The sequence below is a fragment of the Nanorana parkeri genome, unplaced genomic scaffold (genome assembly GCF_000935625.1).
Source record: "Nanorana parkeri isolate BGI_ZX_2015 unplaced genomic scaffold, ASM93562v1 scaffold964, whole genome shotgun sequence".
Classification (NCBI taxonomy): Eukaryota; Metazoa; Chordata; class Amphibia; order Anura; family Dicroglossidae; genus Nanorana; species Nanorana parkeri.
In genome coordinates this window covers 555,233-575,950 of record NW_017307232.1, presented here as the reverse complement: position 1 = coordinate 575,950, position 20,718 = coordinate 555,233, and the positions used below count along the sequence as shown (strand labels likewise).

Below are 20,718 nucleotides of genomic sequence, written 5' to 3'. Positions count from 1 at the left end.
CACTGGTCCTGATGATAATGATTTAGATGATCCCCACAGCTAGTGGAGCATCTTTCCCTTCCTGACCAAGAGTTAACACTGGAGCAACAAAGGTAACTAAAACTAGTCTTGAAGCATGTGCTTGTTTTCTCCAGAGGACCGGAGAACTATGACTGTACCCTGGCTCTCAACCATCCTATAAGTACCGGGGTAGCTGCAACTATAAGGGAAAGATATTGGAACATTCCCCTAGCTCACTGCCAAGAGGTCAAGGGCTTATTGAGAAAAATGTTGTAAGGAGGAGTGATCCGAGATAGCCCAAGTTCCTGGGCTGCGCCATTGTCCTCGCCAAGAACAAAGATGGTAGCATACACTTCTGTGTGCATTATAGCAGGTTGAATGGTTATACCCATTGTGATGCATCGCAGGTGGAGTCCTCGATAGTGTTGGGGCAGGCATCTTACATCTCTTCACTAGATTTAGCTAGAGTATATAGGCAAGTTCCTATTAAGAAAAACAAGGCAGGGAAAAGACTGACTCTCGGTCTGTACGAGTTCAGTGGAATGCCTTTTTGGATCAGTAATACTGAGAATGCTGGCCTCACTATGTGCATTATCTGACTAAGCCTAAACAACTGCTACTAGAACAACATCAAAGCATGGCAGAACAAGTTACAATCAAGCTTTTACCATGATGGCCTGGTGACAAAAGGGGGAGTTAAGCCCATATTGGGTCAAACAACAGCCCTTCTTAGGCCATCCAGTATATACTGTATGTCTGCTTCTGTAATGTAATACTGAGGACTTCTTTTCTTAAGCAGGGTGGAACTGTAGGCAGGTAGAGCGTCTGACAGCCATTGCTGCACCCAAGGGACAGTGCTTGCATTCCATCGGGCTGGCAGTGCGGGAAGTGATGCTGCAGTCTGAGGATTGCTCTGTCACTTTCTTGTTTGACTTGACAGTAATAAAAAAATTAGCCACATGATCACTGTCTACTACTCCTGTAGCCACATACATCTAAGAATTGGTAAGCAACAATATAATACATTTTAGGTTTAGATATTCTGTAATCCTCGTCTGTGTAGCCTGTCCACTATCTCCCACCATGGTGTGGATGCTTCAGACATTCCTGAGTTTGTTAGGCAGCATAATTAGTACAGGCTTTGCATATTGCATTTTATGTTTTACCTAAATATACTGCATCGGCTGGATCATGAGTACATCCTGTTATATCAGGGCCATATTTATCAGAAGGCACTCTTTGGCCAGGACCTAGGGCAGCAAGACAGAAGGAATTGACACCACATAGAACATTTACAATTTGAGTTAAACGTTTACCTTATCTGGCCACCTCTTAAGGCCTCATTCACACACAACGCAAGAGCGAAATTGTATATTGCGTATATGCGCGCGTATGTATATGCATATACGCGCGTTTGTGCGTATATGCGTGCACTATATGCAAACCCAGAATGCATCATTCGTAATAGAAATTGTAATGCACTATACAAGCGTATGTACGTATATGCGCGTAAACATCCGTATATGCGCGTAAATACTCAGCAATACGTTGAGCTTCAGGGAACTCCATAGAGAGTGACTGTATAGACAGGGAGAAAGGGGGACATGAGCCGCATTGAAGGCAGAGCAGGGAGAAAGGACTGTGCAGTGGGCTCAGAGAGTAAAGCCCTGCGGAGAGGAGGCACCATCATCCAGCCGTAACAGTGCAGCCTACATTGTATCTGTTGGTTATGTGTTTAGATGAAGCACTGAGATCTTGAGGAATGCTGAATTAGGTTTTACTGGCTTAGCAGGAGATGTTGTTTTGCACGGTGCCATCCGTGAAGTTACTTCGAGCACCATTTATTTGATTGTTGGCCGGGACTGCTGAAAGGTGTGCGGAGGGCACCTCCACCAATTGCATATATACAGATAGAACTTCCTGCATATAACATAGATAAAACATGCATAAGCATAGAGACTAACATTGCACTACAGCACCATCTAGTGCTTAAAATACATAGTTACAATAAATGCTGTTGTATTTCCAACACCCCTTCTCAATAGCATATGTGTTGCTATATTACATCTATCTTCTCTTGGCGGAAACTGTGACGATCATTTGGCAATGACTTGGTGAGTGCGTCCGCATTAATTTCTTCTGATGAGCAATATTGCATGTCGATAATAGCTTGCTCGAGTGCCCCTTAGCAGATGATACTTCACGTCAATGTGGTTGGTTCTAGGGTTGAACCTTTCTGATTGTGCCAGCTTTCTACATCCCCAGTTATCTTTAAAGATTGGGATGGGGTCTGACATGTAAAGCCCATGTCCATTAAAAGCTGGCAAATCCATATTACTTCTTGACAAGCATGTGCTGCTGCTATGTAATCAGCTTTAGTTGAGGAAAGTGCAGCAGTTGTTTTGCTTTCAGCTAGACCAACTTATGGTTCCTTCCCCGTATTGGAAGATATAACCACTTGTGGATTTGAGGTCTGTGCAGTCTACAGCCCAATCAACATCCGCATATCCAACTAGTTTTGGATTTTATGCTGCTGGTAGTCATAGCTTCATCCGAATTGTCCAGTTTTTAGTATTGCATTACCCTCTGTACTGCGTTCCAGTCACGCTGACAGAGTGCTGCTACTTTTCTAGCGAGTATGCCCACTGCTACCGCTATGTCTAGTCTTGTCACAGTGGCAATGAATAGTGCTTTCCGATTGCTCTGCGGTACATGTAATTGTTGGGTAGCATGTTATCTGCTTCATTGCTCTTTTGGTAGCCTGGTTCCATAGGTGTTTTTACTTCCTGTGCAACTTGCAGGTGGAATTGTTCCAAAATGTCTACAATTTTCTGACTTTGGTTGAGAAGATAGCTTCCATCTTCTTCTCTATTTGAATTCCCAGATAGTGACTGATGTTTCCTAGCTATTTAATTTCAAAGTTTTGTTTTAGTTTGTAAACTATTTGACTATAGTCTCCTTCTTTTTCAAAGCAGGTTATAATGTCATCAACATAAATTAGGATGTATATCCATCTGTCTTCATGATTCCTGGAATAAATACAGGGATCTTGATTCCTGGAATAAAGGAATAAAGGTTGTTACGCCACTTTTCCTTGGTCCGCACATGTCACTGTGTATGAGCTCCAAGGGTGGGTTGTTTTTCCTTCAGTGGCATGGGGAAGTGGGATACGAGTTGCCTTTGCTTCCATACAGCATTTGCATGTAAGGAGCAAGCTTCTCTTTATAATGTCTTTTATGGCTTCTGGGCTTCAGGTGCCCTAGTCATCTGTGTCATAGATGGATACATTTATTGTGTGCATTATGAGTGGCTGTTTTGACTTGTTCATCTGCAGTGATGAGTCTGTATAGGTGTTCATCCAATTTTGCTTTTGCGAGTATTTGCTTATTGTTTCTGATTGTACATTCATCACCTCGGAATTGAACTGTGAGACCGTTATTAGCAAGGGTTTTCACTGATAGAAGGCTTCCGTCTAGGTCTGGAACATACAGTACTTTTTTTCACAAGGATACTCTGTTTGTGGTGTGATGCAGTTCAAGAATCCTTGACCGTTACCATCTGCAGTACTACTTTTCCTATTTGCTAGGAAAACGTTCTTTGTACTGAAATCGATTTCTGTGTAAAAAGGTCTCATCACTAGTCATGTGACAGTATCCAACTCTAACCAGCCTGCCAGAGCACCCATCATTGGATTGACTGCTGTCAAGATGACATCTGAGCAGCATCTGTGTGGTGAGGAGCCTTATGACTACCTCTGCATATTTTATACTTGTTTGCTGCTCCTGGAAACTTGCTGCCACCAGTGGAGCTCTGTTTTGAAACACTGTAGGGAGTTCCCTTTATCCATGGATTACAAGTATCTATAATTAAAGGTTCTTCTTTAGGTATATTACTGTGGTGTTTCATTGCTTTTAGCAGGGTACTTCCCCTCTCATCCGCTTAGTATGTTTTGGTAAGGCCGTTCGCAGACGATAAAAGGGAATGAACATCATAGACCTTGTTGTAACTTTGTTCCTGTGGATAATATTGGGTCAACCTTGTTACTGTTGTTTCCATGGGCTTATTCCAGCCTTAATAATGCCCTTTGTATCACTACTGGTGTACATGTGAGTTGTCGGGTCCTGTTAATGTGGATCACCACAGGGAATGGCAGGAGAACCCAATGATCCAGCAGGGTTTTATTGCTAAAGGTACACAAATTTTTTTGGAGTAGGTACTGTACATATTTTTTGCAGCTATTGAAATGCCCTCAGTGAAATCTGTGGTAACATTTTACTGCTATTTAGCTTCTGTTTTATCTTCAGTAGCATTGGAACACACAGCATAGGTTAGTTTTTATCTGTATTCTAGCAATAGAGATTGCCTGGTCAGCTGTACAGTATCACAGAAGAGCAGAAAACGACTCTCCAGCCAGTGCCATTCTTACAAGACATGAAAAATTAATTTCACCCTTCATTACCTTGACTACTTGTGTAGTCCTCAATCTAATTTGTAAAATGCTAGCACACAAATTACAATGTTCTGCTAAATGAAAACCCTGCATCTGTAAGTGTGACTGCATCCACTTCCTGACAATGTTTGTTATGGGTTAAACACACATTGCTACCTAGTGTTCTAAGGGTAATTCATATCATGATTATTAGTCACTACTGGTGTGAGCTAGTGATTGTTTCATTATTAATAAGAAGAAGAACTGTAATCTTTATGTATTATAGAAAATGTTACACATATTAAATCAACACACATAAAATAGTATCATTATTCTTGAGAAAGCTTTACAGTATGCCTAATTCCAACTTTAAAATTTTATATGTAGCGCTACCCCCGCAGGAGCCGCTGGCTGTAGCGGGTCTTTCTTTCCCCCTGCACCGATGTACCGCTTAAAGGTGGATCCACAGCACACCAACACACCTTTAAAGGGTTTTGTAATGGGTTTAATGACTGTGTAATATAAAACAAGGCACTTAGTGGCTCACCAATCACATACAATACAATCAATGACAGGCTAAGGCACTCTGACACTCAGTAACCATGGCAATCTATTACATGCACAGAAATCTGCAGTGCCAGACTGCCCAGAGACTGGGCTAGATAAAATCAATAGTAATATCACCCCTTAGAAGTATCACACCCACTCTAAACAACTGGCCAGTAGTATTGTCAGAGGCTAGCCAACGTTGGGGCCCATGCTGTGTAGCAGATTTAGAAAAGTGCATTGTCACAATGGCCAAAGGCCTCTCACCACTCCCAGGCAACAGATGAACGTCCCTCTTTCTTCCGACCGCCACTTGTGAAGAAGGTGAAGTCATCTAGGATCTCTCTCAGTACATTTCCGCTCATCTAGGGTCATCTAAGGCACCAGGCAATGATCTCCGTTGGTTCTGTCTGTCTCCACATGCTCAGCTGGGCTGACTGGATCACTACTATGGCTGGATTGGCCGTGCGACTAGGCCGCAATATCCCCGCCGCTGCCGCGTCACTAGATCTCCGCCCAGGCGCTCGATTACTGTCTCTTCGTCTCAGCAGGCGAACATCAGTCTCTCCATACAGTGCTGCACAAAGCCTGTGTGTCCCTGTTCGTCAGTGGGCACCACACAGCTCTGTGACATGCAGTCTTAGCTCACACAGTATGTCTCAGGTCCGTCTGCTTCAGGTGACTGTCCCCGACTGCCCACGCTCCACAGCCCCTAGTCCCTCTCCTTCTTCGTGCCAAGCATCCTGGGAGTTGCAGTTTCAGAGAGCTCTTGTTCAATGTTCCAGTGTCAGCTCTGCACTACAATCCCCATACGTCCTCGCCTCATATGACACACAGAGGCAACTTAACTGTTTGCAGTCGAAACCACAAGTCACTGCAGTAGCACGTACATACCTCTATATACGGGCTACATATATATTGCAGTTTGCCATTTCTTTAGATGTGGTGGTTTTATACGTTTTCTGTTTGCTTTTATTCTAATTATTTTCACCAGGCAATGCTGCCAATAACACACTTCCTGTCCTAGGGTGACAACGCTTATTCACTGTACTGTGTCTATGGAGAAGCAGTGTTGTCACTCTAGAACAAGAAGTGTTTTAGTACTACAGAATACCACCCAATCTCCTCATCTCTATAACAAAGTAGGAGGTGTTCTGAAATTCACTGAACTTAACAGGGCTGATAACACTGCTTGAGCTAACATTGCAGAGTGAATAGGACAAAGGACAGCTGTGGATTTCAGGCAGGATCAACAAGGTTTTTTTTTCACTTACCAAACAGAACACTTTCAATAGAAATTTTTTTGGAAACCAAAAGGAAGCAAATAAGAGATTTCCATTGTTATGGTTTCCATACACTGTAAAGTGAAGCTGTAATTATAAGCTGCATTTTTGCACAGCCTTTTCTCTCCCTATTCACCTTCCCCAACTCTTACATAAAATTACAGACATCAGAACAGAACAGATTTGAAGCACACCCGCTCAGTTTTCAATGCTTTCCCTGAGCTGTCCGGGTACATCACAGCACAAGTGCCAGCTAGCTGTACAGACCAGTTAATGGAACCATTGACAGGTAGCACATAGAAGTCAATACAGCTCCCAATATTATAGCATCAAATTATATGTATTTGGTGTTTCCACTTCTGACTGTGAACCGCAGCAGTACCTCAGCAGTTTTGCAATTCCCTTTACGGCTGCATGGAATTGATCAAACTCCATTGTGTGTAAAGACATGTAGATTGTCTTGAGCCAATAATCTGCTATATTTCAAGCTTCCCAAGCTGACTGTCCTCTACTAGAACTAAATAAGGGCTTGTTATACTGTGTTATATTGTTTCTCTAATTGTTTAAATGGAAAGAGAGAGCAAACCTTATTATTTTAAAAGATGTATGTTTATAGAAAGCCATGCACAGTCTGAGTGATCCAATAAAGAATGATCATAGGCAAATAGAAATACATCTTTATATGGAATTTCAAAACACATGCTAACATTCAATGACATCATAAACTTAAGCAAAATAGCAATTGTAATAATGACCAGTTCTAGCTAGGTCTAGACATAGTGTTCTCTGACCTCTATTTACAACATAGCAGTGAGCAGTGGGAATTGCTGCAATGTTCAGCTTACTAGAGAAGCAAAGATAAATACATGCAAGAAAAAACACCATTTGCAAACACAAATTGAAACTGTTTTCTGCTAGCTCAGACAATTGCCCATTAACTCTCCAGCTCCAGGTTCTTTCTCAAGACTTAAATGCTTGAGTTTGGATTGGCTGTTGTGTGATTATGGAGAAATCCTCCAATGCAGGAACTTGTTGTAGGGACACTGGTGTAAGAGGGGATTTCCCTTGCTTTGACCCTTTTATTGTGGCAATGGGACAGGAAAGGAAGGTAAATTTCCCCAATGAGACAAGGGTCTTTAGATACTTTGGGGTCGATTTGCTAAAGGCAAACAGGAGACTTATCCCTTAGGTTACTAAGCTGAAGCTCTGCTGACTTCCATCATATAATCATGTGCAGACAAAAATACTGTTTTTCTATTTTCCTTGCATGTAATTGGGTATTCTTTACAATGTGATATTTCACCATAATAACCAAGATAAGGGAAACTTCCCCTGCAAATTCCATTTTAAAGTGAACTGGCTATTTGCTTTTAGAAAATCAACCTCTTTTAGGTCCACTACACACAGGCAGATGTACAGTGGTCAGTGAGATATCTCTTATGGTTGTTTGGATGTTGGGGCCTGACAATTTTTTCTGGTTTAGCTCTCTTTTAGCTACAGATAGTGGTGTACTTAGAAAGTTTAGGACACGCTCACGACACATTAGTGCACCTTTACTAGTGTACCATAGATGACGATAGGTGCAGATATGTGTATACTAACACACCGGATAAAATCACGAACACACGGTTTAGTATGTAAATATATTTATTCACATTTATTTTAAACATTTTTATCAACTTATATAGACATTTCATTTATTGCTGACATAATTATTTATTTATCAATTTTTGTCCTTTTTTTTTGTTCATTACATTTCATATTTGCTTTATTGTTCACAAAAGGATGGTCACTTTGTTTATCTAGAGATATATATTTATTTATATTTTACACACATCCCTATACTATTTACCAATAATTTATTATTGTTTTTTCCACCATACACTAGGAGACCCATAGCGCTTACTGTTTTAAAACCAGTGGTGTACTTAGCCTTTTTACCACCTGCAACAGTACACGGGCAGTGGGGTTCTTGTGCAAGATGGAGGCTATGGCTGGCGGGCGGTTGAGGGTGTGAGATGGACGCTGTGGCTGGAGTCAGGTCCAGCTCTTGGCAACCAGTGACATCACTGGTTTTCAGGAGCCGGGCAGGACACCAACCAGAGTGTCCTAGGTTGCTAAGAGCTAGGCTGGAACATGTTGATGGCCCCTACACATCTCCCCGCCCGACTCTTGGCAACCTGGGACACTCTGGCCATGCCGCTCTGCCAAAATGCAATTTTTCAAAGAATAGTTTATCTTTTCAGTCTTTATTAAAAAAATGAACTTTAACTGAACTAGTTAAGGGACCTTTGGACCGCTTACCAGTTCGCATGATCCCCCATTAAAAAGTAATATGTCCTTCTTAAAGGAGTTGTAAAGTCCCAGCATATACTATACTAGTATAACATCAGCATTGTAATAGGAATACATACTAGAGTTGATTTGATAATACAATCAAAGCCTACTTAAAAAAAAATCCCTTTTATGTAGTGAGTGCTACCGTCTGTCCCCCCATCTTTGTGGAGATAAGGCAACTAATTACTGTCATGGTGTCATGCAGACTGATCACTTGTAGAGATGGTGGGAGGGATTGGCAGGGCCTATGCATCTTTCTGAACACATAGGCATGCTCTGTCAGACTGCAACTCATATGAGCTCTCTGCCTGCATATACAGTAGTTTGTGGGCTGATTCTTGGAATTCACTGACACTAGTGTGGTGTAGAAGGATTGCGGATAGTTGTATGCGGAGTGACAGCAGAGCCGATAACTCTCCTCTTACTGCTGCAACATCTACCTGAGCAGAAAAATGCCTTTTAAAACCCAGATATTGCATTGTGAAAGTAGTGCAGAGGTCATTATTTTGGTTCACCTAGCCTGTACAGGGGGCAGAGCTGTGGGAGGGACCCAACAGGTGCACCCACTACAGGCTGCCAGCAGAGAACTACAGAAGTGGGCGGATACAAGACCAGTCTCCCTGCACAAGGAGAGAGAGCAGCAGTGACTGGTCTTTATTACAGGAAGTCCTGCAAAGAGATAAAGTTTCATGCTGGGTTACTGCACAGATCTGGAAGAAAAACACAAAGCACAACAAGATTCAATTAAGGATACCTTAGATATTTGTTTATCTTGGATATTAGTTCAGTATTCTCTGCTTTGTCCTAATGCCATGCCATTGTAATGTGACAAAGCTTCAGAACTTTCTTATATTGCTCAATATTGTCTCTGTCCTCTGACCTTTTCTATAGACCAATGAGGCAGACCATCTGCCATAGCTAATAGGACTGCATGGAGGTAGGACTTAGAGGATAGCTCCAATACCACCCACATGCATCAGAGTTTAGCCTGATCAGAGTGGCTTGGCATCTGGACAAGTCAAAAATACTGAACGCTGCTGTAGTTAGTTATCTGCAACTTTGGTTGTCTGTACTTCACATCTTTCAGTATTCCTAAATACTCCAGCTATTAACAAAATTAGCCCTTGCAGTGGTGCTACCCCTGCACTGCAAGGGTTGACTGCTGGTTGTTGTCTAGGGGCTGGAATACAGAAGATATACTCACCTGATCCTTGGTCCCACAGCAGTCAGTGCTCACCTCTCTCCTCCTCCACTCTGGCTGTGGTATGTCTTTCTGCGTCTCCACATCTAATGCAGGTGAATGGACCTGCAAAAGATGTGATGACATGTGATTTCCTCTGACTGGCAGTACTGCAAGGGAATATGGAGCTGGCTTCCCGGCCAATCAGAAAGCCATGCGGCAGGTAATGACTTGTAGTGGCTACTTTACAACACACACAGGTACCATGGGAAACAAACATAGTCATCCTCCAGAAGGAAGGACAGTGTCAGCACCAATTCAGAGATGATTTGATGATCTACAGCCGAGTGATACACAAATAAGCTACATTGTTAATAGTTCAGGTACTTGAATGCATTTCTAAGATTTAACTCCTGAGTTTAGTGTCACTTTAACAGGAGCTAAATAAATGAATTGCACATTGCTAATTATACAGTATGCCATCATAAAACAGTTAATAATATAATAATGATGTGATAGTCCTTATTTCAGAATGGCTTTCATATTAAAACTTCCTGTAGTTTACAAATCCTATCACTTCTGCACCTCTTTGTAGTAGAAGCACTATCTTAGGAAGAGCTAACGAAATGAGTTGAAAATTGTGCCATCATGAGATAGTCAGTGTTATATTGATGATGTGATGGTCCTTATTTCAGAATGGCTTTCATATTATAGCTTCCTGTAGTTTACAAATCCTATCACTTCTGCAACACTCTGTAGTAGAAGCACTATCTTAGAAGGAGCTAAAGAAATGATGTGATGGCCCTTATTTCAGAATGACTTCCACAGTAAAACTTCATGTAGTTTAAAAATCTCTCATGCAGCTCCCTGTAATAGAAGCACTATCTTAGGAAAAGCTAAAGAAATGAGTTGTACATTGCTAATTATACAGTGTGCCAGGGGCGGACTGACAATGCATGTGGCCCCCGGGCAATATGAGATTATGGGGCCCCCCTGTGCTCCGCCCATATACAAGCCCCACCCACAAGCCCCGCTCTTATATACATTCTGGTGTTACAGAAATTATTCACTAAAAGGTGGATTGCAGGGGAATTGGGAGGAGAATATTACAAATCTAGAACAATATATACAATTTGGAAAGCAAGCTAAATGGCAGAATTTTTTTGATTTGGCTATTTTGACCGAGCAAGACTGGAGCAAGGGTTTGAGCGCATATTGCAAGGGAGGTTTGCAAACCTCTGCCCCCCAGCTCCAGTATGTGCGGTAAGGTTACCCCATACTTCTCTTTTAATTTAAAGCCATATTTAAGCACTTATGTTATCTATCGCCAAAAAATACATTGAAAAAGTATAAGCTTAGCTCTGTTTTAAAAAAAGAGACTTTTACTTTACCTTCTACAATATTGGTTAGGAGGGAGGCAAAACAATATGGTGTAAGCCCGTGGTTCTCAACTGATGGGTTGTGACCCAAAAGTGGGTTGCGACCCCGTGTTCAGTGGCACGTTGCATGACTTCCACTTTTCTAGGTGAGATGCTCCTCTGCCTCCCCCATAGCGCAGCACTGTCAGTTCTCACACCAAGCAGCCATTCAAAATATGCTGCCTGGTGCCGAGTGTCAGCTTGAGGTGGGGTGGCCTAGAGGTATGGTCGCGAGGGAGCTTCATCCATACATGCATTGCTTACAGCTCCCTTGTGTGCCTGGAGTGACGTCACATTCTGGTTTCCGGCACCTCTACAGGGTGCGCAAGGGAGCTGTACAAGCAATGCAATGCAATTTTTGGGAGTGTGTATGTGTGTGTGAGAATGTCTGTGAGTGTGTGAGATTGTGTCTGTGATTGTGTGTCTGTCAGTGTTTTAATCACAAACTACCACGTAATCCCACCTACTCTTCGTTTTGATGCGGGAGGTACGTTGCGTTGCCATTCATTTGAAGTCTTCCAATTATTTTTACACCTGAGGTTTCCCTAAAAAAGTCCCATATTAGGGATCCTGCTGGGAGCTTCACTCTCTCTATCGGTCCTGAAGATCGCTATTACTGCGTCTAAAAGGAAGAGAAAATCCAAACTTTTGAGCTGCCACCAGAACAGGAAGTTGTGCAAAGGAAAAGTCTTCCAGTCATTGCAGTGACAACTGTCTAAGCCCTCATTCACACCTGAGTGATATCAAATATGCGCGTTTTGTGTACCACATTTGTGCACTTTTTTTTGCGCATTTTAATGCGTGCTTGACATGTGTGCATTAATTTGCATGTTTTTGTGAGCAGATTGTGAAACATTGATGTAAATGGAAAAACAGGCATTAACCACTTGAAGTCCGCAGTGTAGAGATCTGCTTCATCAGCTTCTTCTCTCTGGCAATAGCAGCGAGATGACTGACAGGGGAATGCGGAAGTGATGTATTACACATCCTTCTGCGTTCAGATGTCGGAGGGAGATCAGCAAGGAGGAAGATGCTAAACTCCCTCCCATCTTCCTCCTGACGCCCTTCCGAGCTGGTCCTGGGCCGCAGATGGGGCAGCGGAGCCTGGGATTGAAGAGGAGGGTGGGCGGCGGTGGGACGGCGGTACTGCGGGAGGGGGGGTGGCGTGCATGGCAGCACATACAATCGATCGGACGGCTATAGAGCCTCCGATCGCTTGTATGTGTAACAGCCGGTAGCGGCTGTTTACATTCAACTGTTTTTTTTTTCTGCCCATGCGTGCGAGCAGGAAAAAAAAGCTGTTTAAATACGGCAACCCGCCAATGGGCGTTTGCCGTCCGTCCATTTTTTTGCAATGAGCGGACGGCAAGCGGTTAAACACATGTAAAAACGTGCAAAAATGCACAAAACTGAAGTCTATGGGGCCAAGAAGTACAAAATCAGCCAAAAAGAACCTCATGTGCTTTTTTCCAGCTATAGATGTGAACATGGACATAGAAATGAATGGGGTTTTTTTGGGGGGCTTTTATGAGTATTTTTTCTGGCAGAAAAAGCACCACAAAATGCTTACTGTGAATGAAGGCTAAAAGACAATTTCCCTTATGGGCTAGTTCACACAAGCCCCAGTGCGTTCTGGCCCGATTCAGTGCTGGAACGTACTGGATCACATGCCAGCCGGTTCACTGCGTACTGGGGCGGGAGGGGACATGGCGGTGCATTGATGTCAATGGCACCGCAGCCACGCCCCCCCTCCCGGCCGCAATCCGATTGCCCACATCAGAAAACGTGGCATATCAATTCCTGTGTTTCGGTCCGATGCGATAAAAACACAATAGTACATGCAGCATTTTTTCTGATCGCACTGAACCGGAACACAGGCATTTATGTTCCACGCATTACGGTGCAGGCGTTCGCCCTGCACACCAAGGTGTGTGGCTGCGGTTTCGTTGACTTCAATGCACCGCCATGCCTCCTTAGGCCCCAGAACGCAGTGAGCCGGCCGGGATGCGATCCACTGCGTTCCAGCACCGAATCGCACTGGGGCTGGTGTGTGGCTGGAACGCACTGGGGCTGGTGTGAACTAGCCCTACTTCCTGTCTTGTCTGCAGGATGGAAAGTGAAGGGTAATCTCTCCAAGGAAATGCAAACAGCAAAAAAAAAAAAAAAAGAGCAATTTTAACTTTTTTTCTTTATTAAAAAGAAGAGTTTGGACTTTAGCTCTACGAACAACAACTGAACTCAAACACTGCAAATCATGTGAAATATTTCAGGTCAATCAATCACAGGCTAAAAACAGGACCACGGGCTCTGCCAGCCATTGAATATATCAAGTGCAGAACAACTGCTCATCATCATCATTATTATCCAGCAGTACCTGAATGTAGATGTTATGGTGGCTTTTCATGTGCTGGAAGAGCTGTGGGAGAACGTCAGACAGGTGTTCTCTGTTTCTGGTGCAGGGCTGAGATTTTGCAGGTCCAGGGACACTTCCTTCTATTCTGCCCCCATGGCCCCTTCACACGTTACAGACAAGCAGCATCCCCGGCATCCCTCTAGCTGTAGAGGCTCCTGACTCCTCCCCTCCCTCACACAGTGAGTGAGCTAGAGTAGGTCCAGAACGAGCTGTCTCTGCTACATGGTAGCAGAGGAGCCAGGCACTCAGAACTGAACAGCCGTGCCCTCAGCACCTCCGCGATTGGATAAAAGAGCAGCGGGGACTCAGTGACGGGCCCCGTCGCGGCCGCGGGCCCTCGGGCCCGAATGGTCAGTCCCCCTGCAGTGTGCCATCATGAAACACTCAGTAATATATTAATCATGTGATAGTCCTTACTTTATAATGGCTTTCATAGTAAAACTTCCTGTAGTTTACAAATCTTATCACTTCTGCACCTCTCTGTAGAAGAAGCACTTTCTTAGGAGGAGCTAGAGAAATGAGTTGCACCTTGTGCCATCACGAGGCAGTCAGTAATATATTAAACATGGGATAGTTCTTATTTCAGAATGACTTTCATATTAAAACTTCCTGTTGTTTACAAATCCTATCAGTTCCACAGCTCTATGTAGTAGAAGCGCTACCTTAGGAGGAGCTAATGGTAAGCAGCCGGCTGCACATGTAATCACTCTCTGGCTGTGCTCTCTTCCATTGCAGCCTTTGTCTCTGTAACTTGTTCTTCCAATCTCAGAACACTTTATTGCCCCACACACTAAGCACAGGAGAATTGGGAGAATTGATTGTGTATACACACAAGGGAATCCTGCACTTCTTAACTCTGTCTGACCCTTCCTATAAAATGTCACAAGCCACGCTGGAAACATGCTAGATGCTCCATTGTCATTCAAGCACAGCGGAGAACCCCCATCTGCCCGCATTCTCTCCACCCCCACAGCTGCTCCTGGCTGCTTCCTAGCACGAGCTGGGATTGCCCACTCCACTCCCAGCCTTTTCAATTATTGATTCCCCACCAATCTTCCCTCCCTGTTCATTTCATCTGTACGCCTTTACCTCCTGGGTTATCCACTACAAAAAGCTATGTGTGTGTGTGACTGAAAGACTTTGTTCCTTCTTTACTCTTATTCAGCACTGCAGCAGAATAGAACTGCAGCGTAAGATCCACCCAATGTTCTAGTCCTCCCTATTCGGTGGCCCTTTCAGCACTGAGATCGCGGACAGCTCCCTGTGCAGAGACTCCACAGCTGCTGCTGAGTGGAGAGCAGGCTGGACAGAGGTAAGTACACGGCCAGTGGAACTCTTTCACAACTGCTGCTGCTGTCACTTGCAAGGCTTGGGGCTTCCCCAGGCAATGAGTGCTGCCTTGCTAGGGACAACTTGGTAACTTTTTTTGCAGCTGTCATTTCCAACTGATTCCTTATAGCACTCTACCAAGTAATAATTATGTATTTTTAGTGTGTTTCATAGCATGATGAGTTAATATTTTATACTGCTTGCATGCATCTACTGTATCACTAATTCTCATTTGCCATGCAACTTATTTTGTAGTTTTTAGAACCTGATTGCATTGTGATGGAATTGGTGGACTGAAAGTGTTGGTTTTGCAAACATTCTAGGTTCTGCCACACATGTATATGCAGGTGATTGCAGAGTGGTCAGTAGTACACATATTGAATGATAAAGTTACATGCTATGTAAGCCCATCAGTTGGAAGAGGTCCAAATAATGAACAGCGATTTGTTTCTATGGCTTACTACATTTTGGTTGTTGCTTTTTTTTTTTTTGCCTTGCTGTCAGCTGCTCAGGAGATGATAACTTATTGCAGTAGTTGGCTCAAAGTGCAGGAGGCTTGCTGCAGAACTAGCATGTCTCCGCTCTTCACTGCCTCCATCAGCTGCAGTGCATCTTGCTCAAGGTCCCTCTGGCAATGAAGGGGTTAAACGAGACCTGCTGGTTCTGCGGAGTCTGAGTCATCCCCAAGAGCTGTCATTTGTCAAACAACTGCACAGTGAGCCAAATGCAGAGTGTCAGGGCAAGCAAAATCTCATTACCAGAATCAGTGTGCGTCAAAGGGTGCGCTGTGATTGATAGTAGTCGCTCTTCCCGCAAAGGTAATACTAGGCAGACTGGCTGGATCCAAACAATAAATTCATTCCACCCCCCCCCCCCCCCACCCCTTCTTAGTAGACAAGAACAGGATAATCTGCAGTGAACTGCAGTGCAGAGAGTTGAGTCTAACCAGGCACAAGAATACTATGGGGGTGTGTGTATGTGTGTGTGTGGTTCCTACATTGTACAATGGCACCATGTACTGTATTACTTAAGAAACTTGACAGTAGTAACTGATGTGCAATCATTCTAAATGTAAGGAAAGTTACATTTATCATTTTGTCACAGTGTAGCGGTTTCTCAGTTTAGACCACTGCCTCGCTCTCTGCAAAAATTAAGTTGGGAATGAGAAAAGCTAGTTTAGGAATTACAAGCTTTTTTATTTTTGCAAATTCTAAACATTCTCTTGCAAATACAATTGCGTAAAATATTTGCAGATTAGAAAAATGTTGCGTCAGCGCCCCTCTGGTATAAAAAGAGGTTGGGACCCCCTACTTTGAAGCAATGTACATTTTACGCAATGCTAACACCCAATCGGTTAAAGGGATTTTTTTAACAGCTCCCTTTCTTCCTATTTCACTCCCCCCAGCCCCCACCCCTTATTTTTTTAAATCTCCCATTGACCTGTGTGGATCATTGAATTAGATGCAGGTTTAGTAGTATGGCATCAAATAACATAATTAGAAAATTATCCTTTCAGTTGTTGATGGAGGAGAGAAAAGTTATGTTAAATCTATATTAAAGATATGTTACAATACTTTTATTTTTGCTACTCTGTAATTACTACATTGGAGCATTCTATTCTTTTTTTTTTCCTATCCACCACTCCATTTATATTTGATAACTAAAGTAATTCAGCAGATAATTATAAATAGCCATAGTAAATAAATAAAATGGGGTGTGTGTATGCGTGTGGTTCTTACATTGTAAAGAAATATAATAAAGACAAATAGCACATTTTTTGTGATGCTGAAGGGTAATCATAAAAAAATTCCTGCTTTCTATTTTAGCTATATTGGGAAACCCCGTATTGCCAGTTTTCACAGACTGGGTGTGCACTGGTTCCATCACATCTTATTATTACCAATTAGACTATTCACACACTGCTGTGTAATCTGCTCCTACTAAATGACTAGTTGACTGAGCTCTGCAGTATATTACACATGTGGTTTACTACTGAGAAAATAACAGCAGTCACAATACATTAAAGAAAAAAATCTTTCATCGTGAGCAGCATGATACAAGCATGCATTGTTCATTTTACATTATGAAACATTTATTTTAACTGATTGTATGTACACCTGTTGTTTGTGTAACAAGATAATACATGGATTGATTGGGATTGCTCAGGTGTGTTTGCTAAAGAGAATGCTCAGGTGCTAATTAGGGTTCATCTGAATATATAATTTCAGACGATCAATTTATGATAGTGCATATAGTAACATTTCAGTGGAGTCATACAGAAGAGCCAACACTATGACAGCACGTAAATCAATATCTATAGTACTGGGAATTAGGAATCATAAAGAAATATGTAACTTCTATACATTTTGAACCCCTGTTAATATACAAAGAATTATCCCTTTATAGGGTATATTCATATTTGATTTTACTACTATTCTGAAGGCATGACAATGCGGATACAATCATAGTTGCAAGCCCTGCCCTGTGGCAATAGTGTGCATTACGTCATTCATGGGAACATCAGACTACACAAAACCCTATTTGGATACAACAGATCTGTTTGCAAAGACAGAAAATCCTATATCCACAGACATTTATATTAATGAACCCCTTCAATTAGTCTGTTTTCAATCACATTGTCATATAATTTGGATGGAAGGTCCAGGAAAAACCCCAAAAAGGTTATATCTAATCCTGCAAGCCAAACAAATATACATGTCTGCTGTATATGCTTTTGGTATAGTATACTGTATACTGTAGGTGGGTGTGCTGTAGGATCATTTCGGTTGATGATAGCAAAAGATTTATTGGCCCATCTAGTCTTATGTTTGAATGTTAAAAATGTATACTGTCTATACTGTACATCTCTCCGTGATCGTGTACACCTGGTTGTACCGGTTTATGCGACATACCATCTATACAGCAATACTTGTCACATTATGTTATAGTATTTAATGCCTTTACTTCTTTTACTGAATTATGTTTGACGTATTTGATAGTGATGATGTACCTTAGGTAGCTAAGTAGCTTAGATCATAATCTCACATAAGGAACATTTATGCTTTTATTTTTCTGCGCAGCACTCTTATCTCTAATAATTTATGAAAATGGAAAGCTACTTTTCACATTTGAATTTCCGTGGGGAAGGTGTAAATGTGCTATTTGAAAGATGGTGGTGCTTACTGATCCCATATACAAATTCTGCTGTTACAAGTCAATGGCAATAATTTCTGAGTGTTCTCAAGGGAACTGAAGTGATATTTATTTCAAAGGGCCAGCCTGGTGCGCCATGGTTCCACCCCAGGGAATCTCGTTCTAACAAATACATTCCTGTGTGGTAGCAATGCAGCAATGCATTAGGCTAACATGTGTATGGAACTGTTTATGGTGCATTGGTTGTTGTGGGTTTCCATAACATCTGATCCAATGGGTGCTCAGCTGTAGTCTCCCTAGTACAATATGGATTATTGAAGTAGCTTAGTTATTTATTTTCTTTTTTTTGGGATAATCTTCATTTATGAACCTTTTTTTTCCCAGTGTTCTTTTTTTAATAAAATCATAAATACATAAATCTACTTGCAACTGAGCTGTGATTCTAAAGCTCGCAACACACAGGCCAAAATTATTACACTATAGAAATGGTTTTGGTGCAAATTTTTCCCCCCAACCTTACTCTTAAGCTAAGTCTAACCCATAAACTGCATCATTACAGTAACACCTAACCCACGAACCCTTACATTAACTAAGCCTAAGCCATACATTGATTGCTTACCGCCTTCTCTAACATGAACTTCTTGAAGAAAATTTTTTTTTAATTTCATTAAAAAAAAAATATAGTGTAATGTATTCTTAAATTCAGCTGCCATGAGTACCTAAACTTGACTTGGCATCGGCATCTTGGTACATCATACTTAGACTGGGAGAGAAAAGGACAGCATTTTAAATTTTTAGGAAAATGGGAAAGCAGTGGCTTGGCAATTTTCCTGATATGATCGCCCATGAACTGTTTAAGAAAGAGGCGTGTTTGCAATACTGCAAACAAAGGTGTTCACAGTACAAAGAAGAATATAACATAAAGCTCATGTGGTGGAAAATACCAGTTATATTACATAGGTGTTACTTCAAAACACAAAGGTAAATGTCTCAATAAGTTGAGTATTGTGTTTCATAATGTTTTGGAAATGTCAACTTTTTAAAACTTAGTGGAAGCTGATCATAAAACTTATTTAGCAGGTTCATTTATTCTCTGTCCTGTGATGAGTTCTTCATATCGATGTTGGGTCTACTCCTCACATGCTTATAACTGAATTATGAGAGATTGTCTATCCCCACAGAGTAGAGATACATCTGTCCCTTGCTCTATGTGCATAGAAGCAACTAGGGATGGGGAAGTTTTTGCTTTAGTTGAGGACATTTTGCTGAAATATTGCAGTAACTGTAAAATATATTGAAGTTCATAGGGAAAGCAAAATTAAGGTGGCTGTTAAGGGTGCAATGGGCTTTAAATTGCTGGGAACTGTAGTTGGGCCAAAAAGCACTAACCACAATGTTAGCAATGCCTAACGGTTTTGGGGTGGCATTGGGATACGCCCCTGATGGCCCCCCCCATCCTGCACATCCACAGATCCCCTCCCCCATGCTGCACACAGCCACAGATCTCCCATTGCACAGCCACAGACCCCCTATCCTGCACACAGCCACAGACCCCCATCCCATCCTGCACAGCTGAAGATTTCTTCCCCCCTCTTTTTCTTCACGGACCCAACCGGCGCTTAGGGCACTGGCTTGCTGCTCCGCCCTGCCTCCTCTGCACCTCCTCCTGGCAAGCCGCCCCAGCAAAGCTACGGGGACTGGACCCGCTCCGTCGCCTCCTCCTTGCCACCTCCTACGCACCTCCGCCTCCTCCTCGCAAGTCGCCCGAAAAAAAGCTACGGGACTGGACCCGCCTCCTCCTCCTTGCCGCCCCCTCGCCTTCTCCGTGAGTTGATGAGGCAGCCGACGCTGCTCTATTTCGTACAGCCCAGCTTGCCTTGCTGTTTTGGGGGTGGCATTTTCGCCGCCCCCTGAAATCTGCCACCCAAGGCAAACGCCTAGTTTGCCTCGTGGCAGATACGCCCCTGCCTAGCACTAACTCTAACCCTAGGGCTAACACTAGGACTGACTCTAATCCTGAGCTAACTCTAACCCAAGTGCTAACCCTTACCTCTGCTTATAAACAAAGGCATGTGATAGCCCTGTCAGCACTGTCATAGCAATTGTGTGCCTTTGTTTATCAACAAAGCCATGTCAGCACTGAAATAATGATCACCGACTTTGTTGATAAAGAAGAGAGCTATGATGTTGACATGGCAATCACATGACTATGTAACAAAGCCTTGTTACACATGGGTGGGGCCCCACAGCTGTGTGCTCCTAGCTTTAAAGGAGAATGTTATTTCCATGGCAAACGTTTATGACAAAATAAAGTTCATCAAAATCACCCACTCACCTCTAGAAGTAACCTTACTGATAAAATCTCTACACATGGGTTACCAAATTTGTTCATCTGCCATTATACTGGCCAAAACCAGCTAATCATGTATCAACCCTTTATGCCATAAATAAGTATTTAAAACCACAAATATAAATACCCCAAATATACAGTATTTCCAACATAATGATAGTAATAAGCACTTGAACAGCTATTGTACTTGTTAGTAGAATCTTATTCCCTCTTCAATGTAAGAATGGGGTCTTAATATAGACTTCCTCATGTGTATAGCAGTAAGGTGCCTCTGTATTTA

General features: G+C 42.5%; 1 protein-coding gene across 1 annotated transcript in view; it reads left to right on the top strand.

Annotated features, from left to right (window-relative positions):
* Positions 1-14,708: 14,708 nt before the first annotated feature.
* SV2C (synaptic vesicle glycoprotein 2C) overlaps positions 14,709-20,718 on the top strand; it is a 146,588-nt gene continuing 140,578 nt past the window's right edge. The window contains exon 1 of the mRNA XM_018566623.1: positions 14,709-14,918. The gene's annotated coding sequence lies outside the window, so the exon portion shown is untranslated. The remainder of the gene's footprint in view (positions 14,919-20,718) is intronic.